Here is a 15,616-nt window from a genome sequence, read left to right as displayed (position 1 = left end):
AATTTATTGGGGGTGTATTTCCTACGCGATAAGACCAATTGACAAAAAATAATGGACTATGAACAGACTACCGAAAAACTGCATATACTTGTATGGTGTTTACAGAATTTATGGGAATTCATAAACAATACTTCTTTATCAGCCAACAGCAGAAAAAATGGGCGCTACCTTGGATACCGTTATAAAAACATAATATTCAGTCGAAAAATAATAAAAAGTGTGGCATACTTTTCAGCGAAAGTCTTTCGAAAATGAATGCATTCAGGCGTTTTCTTTTATTGGGCCTCTATATACAGCTCACATAACCCCCGAGGGTTATATCTTCGCCAAAAAGATTTTAAGATCGATTCTCGAAATTATTTGTTCGATTTTTTTTTTTGGGGGATTCCCTTCAAAAATATGGAAACCGCATGGGACGACAATATGAGCCACAGTGAAGGCCATAATTTGGCCAATATTTATCCGATTCTCAAGCGGTGTGTCTTATACGATTTGTAGATTGATTCTCTATTCATTCTCATCAAAATCTAGAAAGAAATTATTTTTGAGATTTTTTGTAAAATTTTCTGGGGGATCCCCTTCAAAAATTGGGAAACCGCATGGAAGGACAATATGAGCCACAGTGAAGGCCATAACTTGGCCAATATTTATCCGATTCTTAAGCGGTGTGTCTTGAACGATTTGTAGATCGATTTTCTATGAATTACCATAAAAATCTAGGAAGAAATTATTTTTGAGATTTTTCGTCAAATTTTCTGGGGATTCCCCTTCAAAAATTGGGAAACCGCATAGAAGGACAATATGAGCCACAGTGAAGGCCATATCTTGGCAGTACAGTTTTTTTTTGTTATAACCTTTCTATTTGTTAGTTTTTAAGTAAAAAAGTGTAGTACTATTATCTTATTTAATTATATATAAAACAGACCACAGGTTTTAGTTACTTCAAGAATTACATCGCGCCATCTACCGTTGGGTAGCAGTACCATATAATTCTACACGTATCTTACTAATGTTCTACATGTAAATTTAAAAATAATTCACCACATGTTTGAATCTTACCAAAAGTTATACAAAAAATATAATAAAATAAATCAAATCTTAGAAAAGTTAAACAATATGAACTATATATTTTCAACAAACAACAAGTTTTTTCCGCCAGTATTAAAAAAAATACATATTATGTAACTATGTAACTGAACATAAACCTTTCTTATAGCTTGGAAAGGTTGATTTTTCAAATATGAATTTCAAGGCTTGGTTTTTTATTTAAAAATATTAGTAAAGATATAGTAAAGATAATTAGTAGTAAAGATATTAGTAAAGATAAAAGATATAATTAAGATATAAAAAAGATATAATTAATATATAAATTTCTTAAGGTTTTTATTTAAAAACAAAAGAAATAAATAAAAACGGTATAGCATTTGGTGCTTCTTCTGAGCGAAAGCAATAGCTCAAGAACTGCGTTTTTTAATTTAAATAAAAAATAATGAATACAATATTGCCATGTTTTATTACATAAATCTTAAGATATTACTTAAAATGATATTAGAATACTAAGAAACTGTCCAGCTCAATTTAAAAGGAGAACCAAACCACTTCCGGTTAACAAATGTTAGACCGGGTTAACATAAGAGTGACGGATATTTATATACGAAAATCCCCTTTGAATGTCCAAGAAATTAAATATTAGTAAGACCCAAACCTACTCTATCAATATCAAATATCATGCCATGGTCTGGAGATCAAAACAACCGACTGGCCACGATTAACAGGAATTAACATGTATCGCTAAAGTCTGTCAAATATTGACACTTGGCCGAACCGAGTGACGACTATCGGATGTATCCGGTCCAGTGAGGAATCCGGAGGAGAAGCAGGCAGGGATTGAGGGGCTGTTGGCTAGGGGCCCTGTCTGGTTAATGTGAGTAAGTATAATCGATTTCACACTACTTTTTAATCACTACAAAACATTTATTGTTTGCCCGCAGCGAGAAAAGTCAAACAAAAAGAGGCAACGAGTCGGATGAGGAGTCAGAGTCAGAGTCGGAATGGGTCGAACGCTGAACAAATTGACTTGGCCACATAATTAGGCACTTGGCCATGTCCAATACTATCCAGGGTACATATGTGTATCTACAGCCGATCCCATGCAGTCGAAAGTATCTCACGCAGTTGTTGGACAAAAGGTTTTTATTGTGCGTACCCGTTGACAGCTTCAATCGACGGTTCGGGGGTCGGGGGTCTCCGTCTCCTGCTTTAAGTTCGACTTTAGGTTTGGACCGCTCCGATTGCCGGTCGGGTCGTTTGTTATATTTGTTATTTATTTTGCGGTTATAATACTTATGCATTTGGGGTGCCGGACGGGAAAATATTGGCAGCCATTCAGCGGGACAAAACATCACGCCGTTTTTACAGTTTCGTCGGTCCGGACGAAACGAAATGATAAATTAGCTTTGTACGTAAATTCAAAATGGAAAATCTGTATGTGAAAATATCCCCAGTATCCGAGACGAGTAATTGTGTAAATATCTTGTCTCTGCATGACAATAACTTGCCCTCACCCATCGCCTCTTCCCGGTGCCCCATCTTTCTTTGACGGACAATGAATGCCACATTATTATTTTGTAGTTTGTCAACTCGGCTCTGAATCTGCCTGCGACTGAGAAACTGAACCCAACCCCAGAAAATTGAAAAAAAAAAAAATATTAAAAAAATGTTAAAATGAGATGAGAGCAATGTGATAATTCAATGTCGCTCGGCCAGCGCACGGATGCAGATACAATATCTTTTTATACACATGATCTTTGTGCTGCGATGACCGCGGTGGTGGCTTATTATTGTATATACAAGCCAAAGGAATTGTAATTACCTGGTTGTCGCCTGGCTTATACATGCATTTGTATCTTCATTTGTGTATCTGTATCTCGGAGAGACATCAGCATAACAAAGCACCAATTGCCATAAGCTCCACCCCTCCGTCTAATAGGCATTGAAAAAAGCGCCTAAATAGCAACAATGATTAATTGCTTTTGTGATTAGATGGAAATTTAATAGATTTTGTTTTTATTGTAGTCCGGACGTAATTGAAATTCTATCAAGGTGCGAGTGCGAGTGACTTTCGGGTATCTGTATCTTTGTATCTGTAGCTGTAGCTGTCTGTGCAGCATCATTATTACCCTTGGCACAACTCGCTTCAGTTCAGTTATTTGTCAGTTTTTATTTGCTCTGCTACCGCGCCCAGCCAAACAACCCGGGACCGAAAAGGGCCGCATCATTGTTACCAATTTCGAATTCAAATTGAAATTCACACGCGTCACGCTGGCCGTGCTGGAAAGTGCAAGAAACGCTTGATTTTGGCTCCTTTTTCAACTTGTTAGCACGAGCTCTGGGTACTCATACCCCTACCACCTACCACTGGAATTCCTCTTATATTAAATGTAATGCCACCGCAAAAATCCCCCAAAGCCGGCCGAGACCACAGAGAAACGGAAATAGATACCTAGTTGTAGAAAGCTGAAGAGCTGAAGTCCTTCGTTACCAATCTGTTGAAATCCCACACAAAGTCGCAAAGAAAATACACACATTTGAAAGGGGAAATTCAAGTGGAAATTACTCAATTACAACTGCGAGTCCCAGTCCGAGGAGGGTTGACTTTCCGGTTATCCTGCTGATGTGATGATAGTCCGTCCGTACGAAGTGAAACCCTACAAATCGAAGACGATATACGATGTGTGCGCGATAATTACACTCCATAAATGTTGAGGGGGAGTCAGTCCGATATACATACTACCATACAATGGGACGACAATTATGTAACCCGATAAGCGACGGACAAATGTGGAAAACTCAGACAGAACTTGTGAAATTAATAACTCACCTTCAAGACTTCAGTCGTTTGGTTGTTCTAGACTCCCCCATAGATCTACCCCTCAATGGCCGAAACATATTTATTACAAATAAAGAGACAAACACAAAAGGCAAACAAATAAACACCAGACATGCCAAAAGCGAAGACGGTACAACAAAGCGTTTAGGTTTGGAGCGTTTAATAGGCTTAACTAAGAGGGGAGTGAGTGTTCCGAGTGGCTAAGACCAAATTCGGTAAGAGGTATGGGGGTCTTCAAAAGTGTTGACTTATTCGTGTGGCAGAAAACTCAATTTAGTTGCAATTATATTGAATCTCCTTCGATTGCTTTGATCAGGTTTTAAGCACGTAATTTATATTTAAGCCGGCTTGGGCTGTGCTCTATTGGTTTTCGGATTAATTAACACATGTAGGGTATTGGTTTGGAATTTAATAGGAAATATTTATTTGATTTGTAGGTAGAATCAGTGGTTCATATTTATTAAAAAAAAAAGATACACCTTTTTAAAACTTCTACTACGTATTTAAGATGTTAATGATATATCTTTTAACACTCCATAATATAGAATCTATATACCTAATCTATATCTAATCTAATCCAAAGCAACCTTATACATATATATCTTTTTAGGAACCTTCTGATTGGCTCATCGGCAGGAAAAAGTGGTTAGATTAGTTACTTCAGACCTCGAGAGATTGCTCTCTAGATGGCTGAGTCAGCGCGAGATGCAAATGTATATTAATTCCACCCCCGCCTTACGGAAAATTCCACCCACTAGCCCCCACCCACCCACAAATGTATCTCAAACTTTGGATTGCTTCGTTTCGATTCCAAGCATTTCCAATTTCAATTCCGATTCCAATTCCAATCCCAATTCAAATTGTGTGCGCACGCTCTCGCTTGCTGTATCTGTATCTGTAGCCGTATCCGTATCTGTGGCCATATCGGTATCTGTGAGTGCGCGATACGTGTACTGGTGTGTGTGCATGCGCCGCTATCTCTTTCCAGCACTCGCATCCGGATAACTATGGCGCTTGCTGGCCCGCTCTCTCCTCGATTATTTTATCTGTTCCGTAGGCAACCAATCGGATGGTCGTTTCATTGCCAGGTGAGCTATCTGAAAATAACAACCGTTTATACCACACCTCAATCACACACAGCGAGGGGTGTTCGGTGAGTTCTATGGGAAGTTTCACTGCTCGTTTTATGGCCGCAACACCTGCAGTGGCCACAAGCGCCGACCAGACTACATAAATTCGTTTTACGCTCTTTTAATTGAGTTAGCTAATTAAACGTTCGCCCGACCGCTTTTGGCCAAGTCCTCCCCTTGGCAGCCGCTCTGTGGGAACTGCCACAGCTTCGGGGAGCATAAAAGGTTGCTCCTTAATTGTTGGTTGCATTTAATTGTGATTGGACACCACGGAAGAAGCCCCGGCCGTATATCACAAAAACGAAAATTTACTAAAACTTGGTTAAGTCAAGGAAGGACTTGGTCAAGTTTTCAAATATTAGAAATGTTTTTTAAATGGTGGTGGATTGGACGGAGTTTTTTTTATAAAATAGTTATTTTTTGTAATGTTTAACAATTCAGAAATATCTATGCGTACTACGGCATCTAAGAACTTAAAGATGTTGATCAAAAACAAGTATAGAATAAAAGTTGAAAATTTATAGGAGTTTTAAGCATACTTCTTTGAATACTGTTTTTTAATATAATATTCTTGTTCTAAATTATTTCTTTGCAGAAGGTATTATAACTTTGGTCAGCGTTGTGCAACGAAGTGAAAAAGACATCTTTGACCTGATAAAGTATATATATTCCTGACAAATATCACCTGTCTGTTTCTACTCAAAATAGTCTCTCAGTTTTAAAGCTATCGAGTTCAAACTTCGCACCCACCCTTTTTTTCCCGTTGCCTTTGGTTGTTAATTAATTTAATTCTTCCATCATATCTAAAGAAAAATGTTTGTTTATAAATAGTAAATCTGAAAATGTAAAAACATCCATTTCCGTTGTCTACTTTTAAGGGCGTCTAGAAGTCAAATAGTAAGAAGGAGCACAATTTTACCGTTTTTTTGCGTATGATAACATTCTAGTATACGCTTTAAATTGATAATTATTCAGTAAAATTAAAAAAAAAAAATTAATTTAAAAAAAGCGCCCTCCTCCTCGATTCTCATAGGTTGCACTTAAGCAGACCCCAAAAATCGGAAAAATTCATCTTTTTTTTTTAATTTTTTTGTTTTTTTTGTTTTGTTTTATTGTATTCCTTTGTTGTTGTAAGTTTTGGTTGTTTTAGCTGCTTGTTTTTTTATCTTTTTGTTGTTGTAATTATTTTTCGTAATTTTTTATGTATATTTTTTTATTATTTTTTTTTATTATATCTGACTATCTTGCTATAAGATGTATGACAATTATATTTTATAGCTGTAATATGCATACATAGGTAACTGAATAATCGTAGATACCATAGCTTTCGTATTTTTCACATAGAAGCTTAAGACAGTATTTTTTAAATTTGTATTTTAAGAAACTATTTTAATAATGATACTCCTATGAACAACTATATCCAATATCCGCCGAAAGTAAGCGTTTCTATCAATATAGTATACTCTTTAATAGGATAAAAACTGAACAAAAACTTCTAAAAAGAGAAGAAAAATAAAATAAAAATTACTTTTAAATTTTGTATTCAGAAAACTAACAATCACTGATTGAAAATAATAAAAAATAATACCTTTTAAAACCAAACATTGTCTATTATGTTACTTCGAGGTATAAGTGCTTTTTTAAATAGATTATTTGGTGGGGCTACAAAAAAAACTAATTATGAGAAGCATCTCCCCAAAAACGCATACCTGCAAATCATACCTTAGCTGTGCAACTTTTTTACATTTTCCCAGGCCCCAGTAATTGCTGTGCACACACCCCCACCTAGAGATCCAGTTCCAGCCGCCCCCGCGGTACCCCTGGCCCCTTTCGGAGCCCGATAATTTCACGCAGTGCTAATTAATTGCCCAACAATCGAAGCGTTTTGGAATGCAGGCCTAAAGAGCGTGGGAACTAGCCGAAAAAATGAATGAAATCACGGCTCGGCGGAGTCAGAGGAAGTTGTCGCCTCAGTTTGGACAAGCCGTAAGAGTTTTCACACCTGTTTGCCGGGCCAATTGATTTTAACTCTTTTTCCTATTTCCTATTTTTTTATTGAATAGATCGAAAACTCCGAGGTGGGAAGCCAGGAAAGCCAGTGGAGGCAGCCAAATTCAATTAGTAATAAACAAGGCTGTGATATATGTAAGAACATCTACCCGTGGGCCACAATCGATCGATTCAACGAAAGGTGGTGGTATCTCAGCCGGCTTCCCAGATTTCTGATTTCAGATTCCAGATCCACACATGTGTGTGACTATAAAATTTATTAAAGCCCAGGGGCTGGGGCTGGGGTAACAAATAGTTGCGTGGGCATAGTTGTCTTGCCCCGGCGCGGAGTTGGAGTTTGCAGTTGCAGTTGCACTTCCAGTTGCCATTCAGTCGGTGCATAATAAAGCAATTCAGAGAAATCATTTGGGAGGCCATTTGAAGTGCGCCTATTAAATGCGGCAAGAAATCACAGCCAAGGCGCAACAAGCTGTAAACTTGTTGCAGATAAAAAAAAATTTTAAGATATTTGCAGAGGGTATGATTCACTATATGGCTCAGAAGAATAGAATTTTTTGTATTAAAATATTATGAAATAAGAATTTTAGCCATTTTTTAGGCTTTTTTTTAACTAATTTTAGAAGGACATTTGGGTAAGATTATAAATCCAAGCATGGAACTAAATTTTGAGTGGTTTTCAAAGCTTAAAAATATTTAAGTTAGAATTATTTTTGTCATAAAAAATTAAATTATTAAGTTAAACATATCTGTATATAAATTTCAAAAAGCAAGCCCTGATGGCAAAGGGCGAGGCACCAACGCAGCGTAAAGAGATCAAAATGAAAACATTTCGAGAGTTGGAGAACTGAAAGAATCAGGGAGCATAGGCCAGGGACCAGGGACCCTGAAGCTTCCAGCTCCTTTCTTCCCGATTCTCAATTCCTTTGCCTCCCTCGCTCATCCCTGAAATGTTTCACTGTGTCTGTGTAAATCATTGGGGGGCGTATAACGCAGCTCTTTGCTCTTCATTTGTTGTGTTTTATGCGTACATGTTCGCAGAAAACTCGTAAAATTATTAAAAATCGTTTAAGTATTTCGGCATCTTTCATCGCTGGCACAGCGGAAGCAAACTGCCGAATCCCCGCCAACTCCCCACTCGCCCTCGCCGGAATGCGAGCTCTGGAGCAAGAGTCGCAACTACAACAATGTTTTCCACAATCATTTCACTGCTCCACCCAAAAATGTCCCCCTTCTTACCACTGAAGACTGCGATCTCAAGTTTTTCCCGCTGCTGCCGCCTCAGAGTCTGTTGGAGAAAAAAGAAACAGTGCGGGTGTCAAGTGATCGATGTGATGTGGAACATATATAGTTGCCCCAATATACGTCTAAAGGGCAATCGGAGGGGAAAGGGCAAACCAACGACCTGCCCTCCAGCTTGTTAAATACATGTTATTAATGTTGTTATAAATCGATTTTCCTCCTGACCCACTCTCTGGAGTGCTCCAGTTCTGGGTCTTCCCACAGATTCGACGACTTTCCTCATCTTCTAATCTAATGATCCTATAAATGTGTGTTAATTAATGATATTAGGCTTTCAAAGAAAGCGATGGAGTGTGGAACGATTTACAGTTTTGGTTTGGAATTTATGAGAATTCGGAACTCTATAACTTGTAAATATTTCTCATATAGTTTTAACATTAAAATATTTCACCTATAAACCCTTAATAATTTCCAAAGAAATTATACAAGTATTTTATTGCAGGAGCGGCCAAGCTTGACAAAAAATACGTGAGGAATTCGAGATGCTGGGCCATATCCATACTGGGACTATCAAAAGGCGATTTCTAGTCGCAAATTACCATGAATGTGAACTCTGTACCCGGTTGCTCGGTCGGTCGGCTGGTCGGTCGGTTGCTTGATGGGCGAGCAGTTTTGCGGTTTTTTTCGCCAACATTTCAGCATTTCAGACCCCAACACAACACACACACAGGCCCTAACACATCACAGATGTGCGGTGTGTGGTGTATGCATAAACACGCTCGTACGTTTTAATATTTAGTGTTAATATGTTGACGGATTTCTGGTCATAAAAAATTTTGTGTGGAACGGTCCACCTCGTCGTCATCCTTCTCCTCATTCCCTCTCACTCTACCCGCATAGCTCGTGCTCTTTCTCACTCTTTCTTCTGTCTTCTTGCAACACTCCCTTCCTCTCTTACTCCTCGACGCATTACAGCCACTTGGCTATAATTTTCTTTAATGATGAAAGTTGGGCTTGAGTCGAACTCAAAACTTGGACCCCAACTTGAAGTTACAGAGTGAAAAAATATCATAATAATTAAAAAAGAGGCCATTAAATTTTATTGAAATTTTTATGACACATTTTTTTGTAGGCTTTCAATAAGTCTTATGAAATTAGAACTTCTATACTTTAATTTGTTATTAGCTTTAGGAAGCTTTCATTTCATTACTCTGAAAACTATTTAATTTTGGTATAATTAAATAAATTTTTAAGTCTTTACTCAAGTATATTTGTAATATGCATTATGATTAATATTATTTAACATTTCCTTGTTGTGTAGAACCAAAGATGTCCGAAGCCCGAGCCTTGGGAGTTCATTAACATAACAAACATTGTGATGTTTTGGGGCCTGACTTGGGCCGAGCTTGAGTTAAAGCTGAGACTGAGACTGCGACTGAGACTGGGGCTAAGGCTAAAGCCAAAGTTGGGGAGGTGGAGCCTACGCATTATAACAATAGTACGAAACCTATTAACGACAACAATTTTAACTGCAGCTCCGACGAATGGCGACGTTACATACAATTGTACATACAATCCCACATCCACATCCCCCATACATATACTATATGGTATAGTGTTGGGGTATTGTGGGTCTGGGAGTCCGATTCGCTGCGCATCGCTGCATTTCATATTTCGCAAACGGCACGCACATGAAATGACATAAATTATGTGGCAATCAATTATCGAACTGATGATCGCGAGCAAAAGCGTTTACGGCAGCCAGCTTGAGCGGCCCCCCTTTCAAGGGGGCGATGGCAGCAGAGGAGTAGAGGTGTTTGGATCCCTGGACCTATTTGCAATCGATCAGCATCAGAGCCAAGAGCGATGGGCTGCTGTCCAGCCCACCGATCAGCTTTAAAACTCTCACCCAACAACCTGCCTCCAGGCCGCCATATGTACATACATGCATTAAAGCACAAAAAAGCCACTACGTTATTGTTTCCTTTTGTTTTTTTGCTTACAATGTAACCTGAGCATGTGCTTGTGCATTTTTAAGCATAAAACATAAAAAGCGAACGAACCAACGAAAAAGCTGAAAATACATCATGCATATTCATAGCATAGTATGATTTTCCATTTGACAAAAAGTGCAGCAAGAGCAATCGCCCATTGTGAGTACAGTGGGCTAAGGACATCGAAAATACAATACATTTTATATGAATGTATAGCATAATTATATAGTCTATTATATCTGTAGGGTATGGTATAAAATAGTATGATACGGATCCAAAAAAATTTGATTCCATTTAGAGGAAGTGTTCTTCCATTTTACGAAAGTTTTACAAAAATCTTTCTGAAACCTAGTTCACTCAATACCGAATACTTTAAAAATGTACTGTTTGTAATGTATCTATTCATATCTATGGCCAAAATATTCTGACCTTTTTACAACTTAATTTTATGTGAAAATTAAAACCTTTTTTGGGAGAAGCCAGAACCTATTAGCAACAAAGAACTCTTTTAAATTCCTCAGTATCTTAACTAATCACAAAGGTATTTAGTTTGAAAACTTTCCCAAATCATAAACCAAGAAAAAAAGTCGACAAGATTGACATTCGATAATTAAAGTTCTTGTGGCGGTCTTTTTTTCAGCTTTTTTTTCCAAAATTTAAGTTAGTTTAATTAACTAACAAGAAGAGTCACACGGTCCCACGGTGCACATAATTTAGTGCATAAGTTTTTCAGCCTTTTTTTTAGCCTTTTGCCGGGCATCCAATCATCCGGTCTCTTTCACTCCCTGCTACCATCTCACTTACTCCTTGGGGTTGAATGGATTGTATCAAGAGGTTCGATGGATGGATATGGATGTGGATATGGATGTAAAAAGTTATTCGCAGTTCGTTGCTGTCTATTATTTATTGCCGTTGAAACGACGACGTTTATTATAATTCGTATTTTGAAGTCTTTTGATTTTTGGTCTTTGTTTTTTGCTTTTTTTTTCATCTGTTTCTCTGTTTCGGTTTTTTGTAGACTTTTTGTTGTTGGGGCCGAAGTTGGGCTAAGGCGGCCATTTTTGACTGCAACATTTTAATATGCGGTTGTAAATTTAATACGCCCCGTTGTCCATAAACACATAAACACATATCAATAAGTGTAAAGGGGCAGACGACTCAGACTCAGAGCCAACCTCAACGTTTTTCCCACTTAGCCATTGTAGTTGTTGCAATTAATTGCTTTGTACATTAATTAAGAGACTGACTTACCGGCTGGTTGGCTGAGCTGCGCTTAGCCATGGCAGTTGGCAGATGGCAGATGGCGACACAAAAGGTCAAAGGCCACTAATAAGCGTTAGACAAGTTAATTTGAATGTATTTTTCTTTATTTATTTTTCCGACTGGATTTGTATTTAAAGTAGAACGCAAATAGATGCAACAAACCAAATAAAATGGCAATTCCACCGCGAATCGGCTGTTGAAAATGGATTAGGGGGCATTAGTGCTAATCGCTGGTCATTGCGCAATCCTAGCAACACTTAAAAGTGGATAAAAATAAGTTGAGCAAACAACCTGAAACAAGAACATCTCTAGAAATTAATCATAAGAGCTTTTATTCAACAGCTCTGTTGAATTAATTTATCAAAATGTCAAATTAAAAGGTACCTCTCTCAGTGGCATTGGGAATTATTTTGATAAATAAAATCGCTGAAAATCCGCTTGTTGTTGTTCTACTTGGAAAATTCAAACATTATGTGATATGTAGCGATTTATAAAAGTCACCGAAATTAAATGTGCTGCAGGGAATGGACAGCAGCAGATGCTGGATTGTTTGATGTTATGCTATATGGGGATTTGATTTCAGTGGCCGAGAGAAAGAGCTGCCTTGATTCCAGCTAAGAAGACGCTACCAAAGCGTGGGTGTGATTAGTACAACTTCCTGTTTCGTTAAAACAGATAAATAGATTGTAAAATGGATTAACCGACAGATAGATATTTGCAAAATATCCGAAGCCTTTGGTGTGTGGGCGCCGCAAAGTGTCACCCAGCCATCAGATGAATTAATCAACGTGTGTCGCTGGCGCTGTCGTCAATCTTATGTGAGTGTTATTTTCTATTTTTTTTTCTTCTCGATTCGAATGGATCTACCGCCTGGCTAATTTATTTATTTCGGTTTAGTTTCTATTCTATTCAGATTTGTTGTTGTTTTTGGCCTGTTTGTTTTCCTGGCGAACGGACGTCAACAGCTGGACTTGTTCGCCGCTCTCCTCCGCTCGCATTCGATTCAATTTAAAATTTAATTTCCACCCCCCATCCCCATACCCATACCCTATCGAAATAGTTTAGTTTCCTCACATGACACCCTCGAGTGTGTGCGTGTGCGTCATTCGAATCGATGGCACAACGTGTCGTATGCGCGATGTTTGCTTATGAATCCAAATACGTGGCCACTGCACAGAAGCCCCGCAAGTGAACGGGGCAGGGCATTATTATTGTCATTATATTTATATTGTCATTTGTTTCTTGCCATGGCTCGATAAAAGCACTAACACAATAAATATACATATGCTGAAACAAAAGCAGGCTACAAATTCAATGTCATTATTGTCATGTGAGCCATAATCGCCAATGTGTGTGCTCAGATAATAGCCTTAAGAATTGTAATGTTTTGTGGCCTAAAAACACATCATCAGCACCAAAAATCCCTTTCCAGAAAAGCTCCTTTAATGACTTTACTCCTTCAGATTTCTCATGAATCAAAAAAGAGCCAAGTCCTCTTTTTGCAAACAAAACAAATCCCCAACGAAAAAAAATAAACCAAAACGAAATCAATGCCCATAATCCAATTTGGTTTATTGTGTGGTGGTCGAAATTAACCGCGAACCATGTGTTTCTTTCCTTTCAGGGGATACATACATATGTATATTTTTTAATTTATTGCATTTCAGCCGGGATCCGCTTCAATCAAATCTTTTATGTCAGAGATTAACGATTAAGGTCATTAGCAGTTAAGATCGAGATCAGTCAAACAGTTGATGTGTCGTCCGGGCGGACAGAAATCTGAATGCATATACTATATAGAACCATATGTGTATATATATTTATATATATATATATATGTATGCATCAGACAAAAGGCAATACAGTTCATTCTTTTATCGCTTTTGGCATTTTTAATGCCATGTCTGAGGTTGTGGCCGAGAGCCTGAGGTAAATCTCGATGCTGGATGCTGCTGGATGTGGATCTGGAATGCCTTCACTTGGGGTTTAGGTTTATTGTTTCCCCACTCGGGGCAGGACGAATATTAAAAGGGCAAAGTTATAAAACATTAGCGCATATTAATCATTTTTCTTTGGGTGCTCTTGTGCACAGAAATCCATTTATTCAGAGATCTTGATGAGTTGCAGTCACTCCGAGAGCGAAATTCAATTAAAGTTTTTAATGTAACCATTCCCGTTTGCCCCCCGAATCCTCAGATCCCCATTCCCCATTCTCGGAATATTAAATCGAGGTTGGGGTGGCGGTTTTTTGTATCTCTGGCCTGGCGGTGGTTCGGTGGTTTGCGTTAGGCAGCGAGAACTGTCAAAATATTGACAGCGGCATCCGTTATGCTTTTTGCCCAAATTGATATTCTATTTTTGAATGCGTTGCTGCTGCTCCAGCTCCCAGACTTCGTTGGGACTTCATTAAAAATCGGATGCCCCCAAAAATAGGGAAAGAATCTAAATAAATATGAGGAGTATGAATGTGGCCGAGTTAATGATTCCGGTGTGCCACAGCCATAATGGAGACACTCTTCCCCCTTGACAAGCTCTTGACAGTTACCCTGGCTGCAGTTTATGAATGAATATTTTTTATTTTTTCCATTTTTTTTAGTGAGTGAGTCTCGTTTTTCGCCGATTACTTCTAACTGTCTATTTGTGGATTTCCACTTCCACAAGCTCCGAGGTTTGGCCACCAAACAAATTATTAATGGAGCTTAGTTTAGTCCGGAGGCCCCGAGCCAAAAAATGTGAGGCTACGCTCCCCGGATCCCATCGGATCCAATGCGATCCATCGGCCATATTGCCCGAGTATCATCAATTATCGCCGTCGCTCGCCGGTTCATTCATATTGAATGTTCGATGTTGATCTGGTCAATCAATTTGGCTTTAAGTCTATCACTGTCTCACTCTCTGTATTGCTGTCGCGGGCTTGGAGTCTATCTCTAGCCCTGAGTTTTTGTATCTTCGCCCTACGGCTAGAGGAACCGGCAACCGGCAGGTAAAGATTGTTGGCCCAACCGCTGAAAATCGCTTTCTCACACATCGATCGACTTGTGGATTGACAAATTGCATTCCCTGGATTAATGATCGCTTAAATGGCATTTAATTAATTGATCGTCTTGCCCCTCTCCTGCCCCGTGTGTGTTGAAACTGTAAATTGCCGGTTAATTATATATAATTATATTCGCATTTTTTATCTACCCGTTTGTTGGGTGATCTACATTCACAGTGGGAATTAATTTATGCAATCAATTAATTAGTCATTAATTCTCTATGCGTTTAAGCCCAATTTTATGATTTAAGATTTCGTGGAAACGGATTTCAAATAGTTACTGAGTAAATGTTAAAATATTGTACTCTAAGCCATTGATCCGACCGCGACACTTAGTCAGCAGCGTATCGAGTTCCGAAAATATCATTTCTGGGTTTTCTCTGAACTTCACACACAATATACCTAACCGGGAGGGGGAAACTAAAAAGAAACCAGATAAAAAAAAAAAACTAGAGGAACGGAGAAAACATTTATGTCAAATGTGTAATTCCCAAATCACTTAATACTCATCAACTAATGAGGCCTAAAAGCTTCGAGCGCCGACGGATGTGTTGGACAATAACAACTTCAACTAATATCCATATCTACACGGATATACCTCGGGTCGGGACTGTGTTTGTGTGTGCTTCGACTGACTCTATCTCATTTATTTATTTTGAAATTGTTGCCAGTAAATATTTCATTTTTTGTGTTCCCCCTGCACCACTCCCCCCGTTAGAGAGTCCCATTTTTTCGGCTAAAACACAAAATGCAGGAAATGGACGTGTTGACAAATAAACGATGTTCCCTGTCCAATATTTGCCAATATGTGTATCTATGCCTGTATCCATGAATTAAAAACAAATTTCACTTACGCTTCAAGTCGTTTTCAAAGCTACGTTGTTTGAAAATCAAATAGATCTATACCTCACTCACAATACCTTAAAAAAAATAAAATAAATGAAAGTTAATAATGACAAATTCGTGCGAAATATGTTATTTCCACAATTGTCTTGAACAAGGTTTAAGATATTCCCCGGGTGTGCCTTTGCTTTAATTACTTTAAATTGAACAA

The sequence above is a fragment of the Drosophila bipectinata genome, chromosome 2R (genome assembly GCF_030179905.1).
Source record: "Drosophila bipectinata strain 14024-0381.07 chromosome 2R, DbipHiC1v2, whole genome shotgun sequence".
Taxonomy (NCBI): Eukaryota; Metazoa; Arthropoda; class Insecta; order Diptera; family Drosophilidae; genus Drosophila; species Drosophila bipectinata.
Note: the sequence above shows the minus strand (reverse complement) of the source record.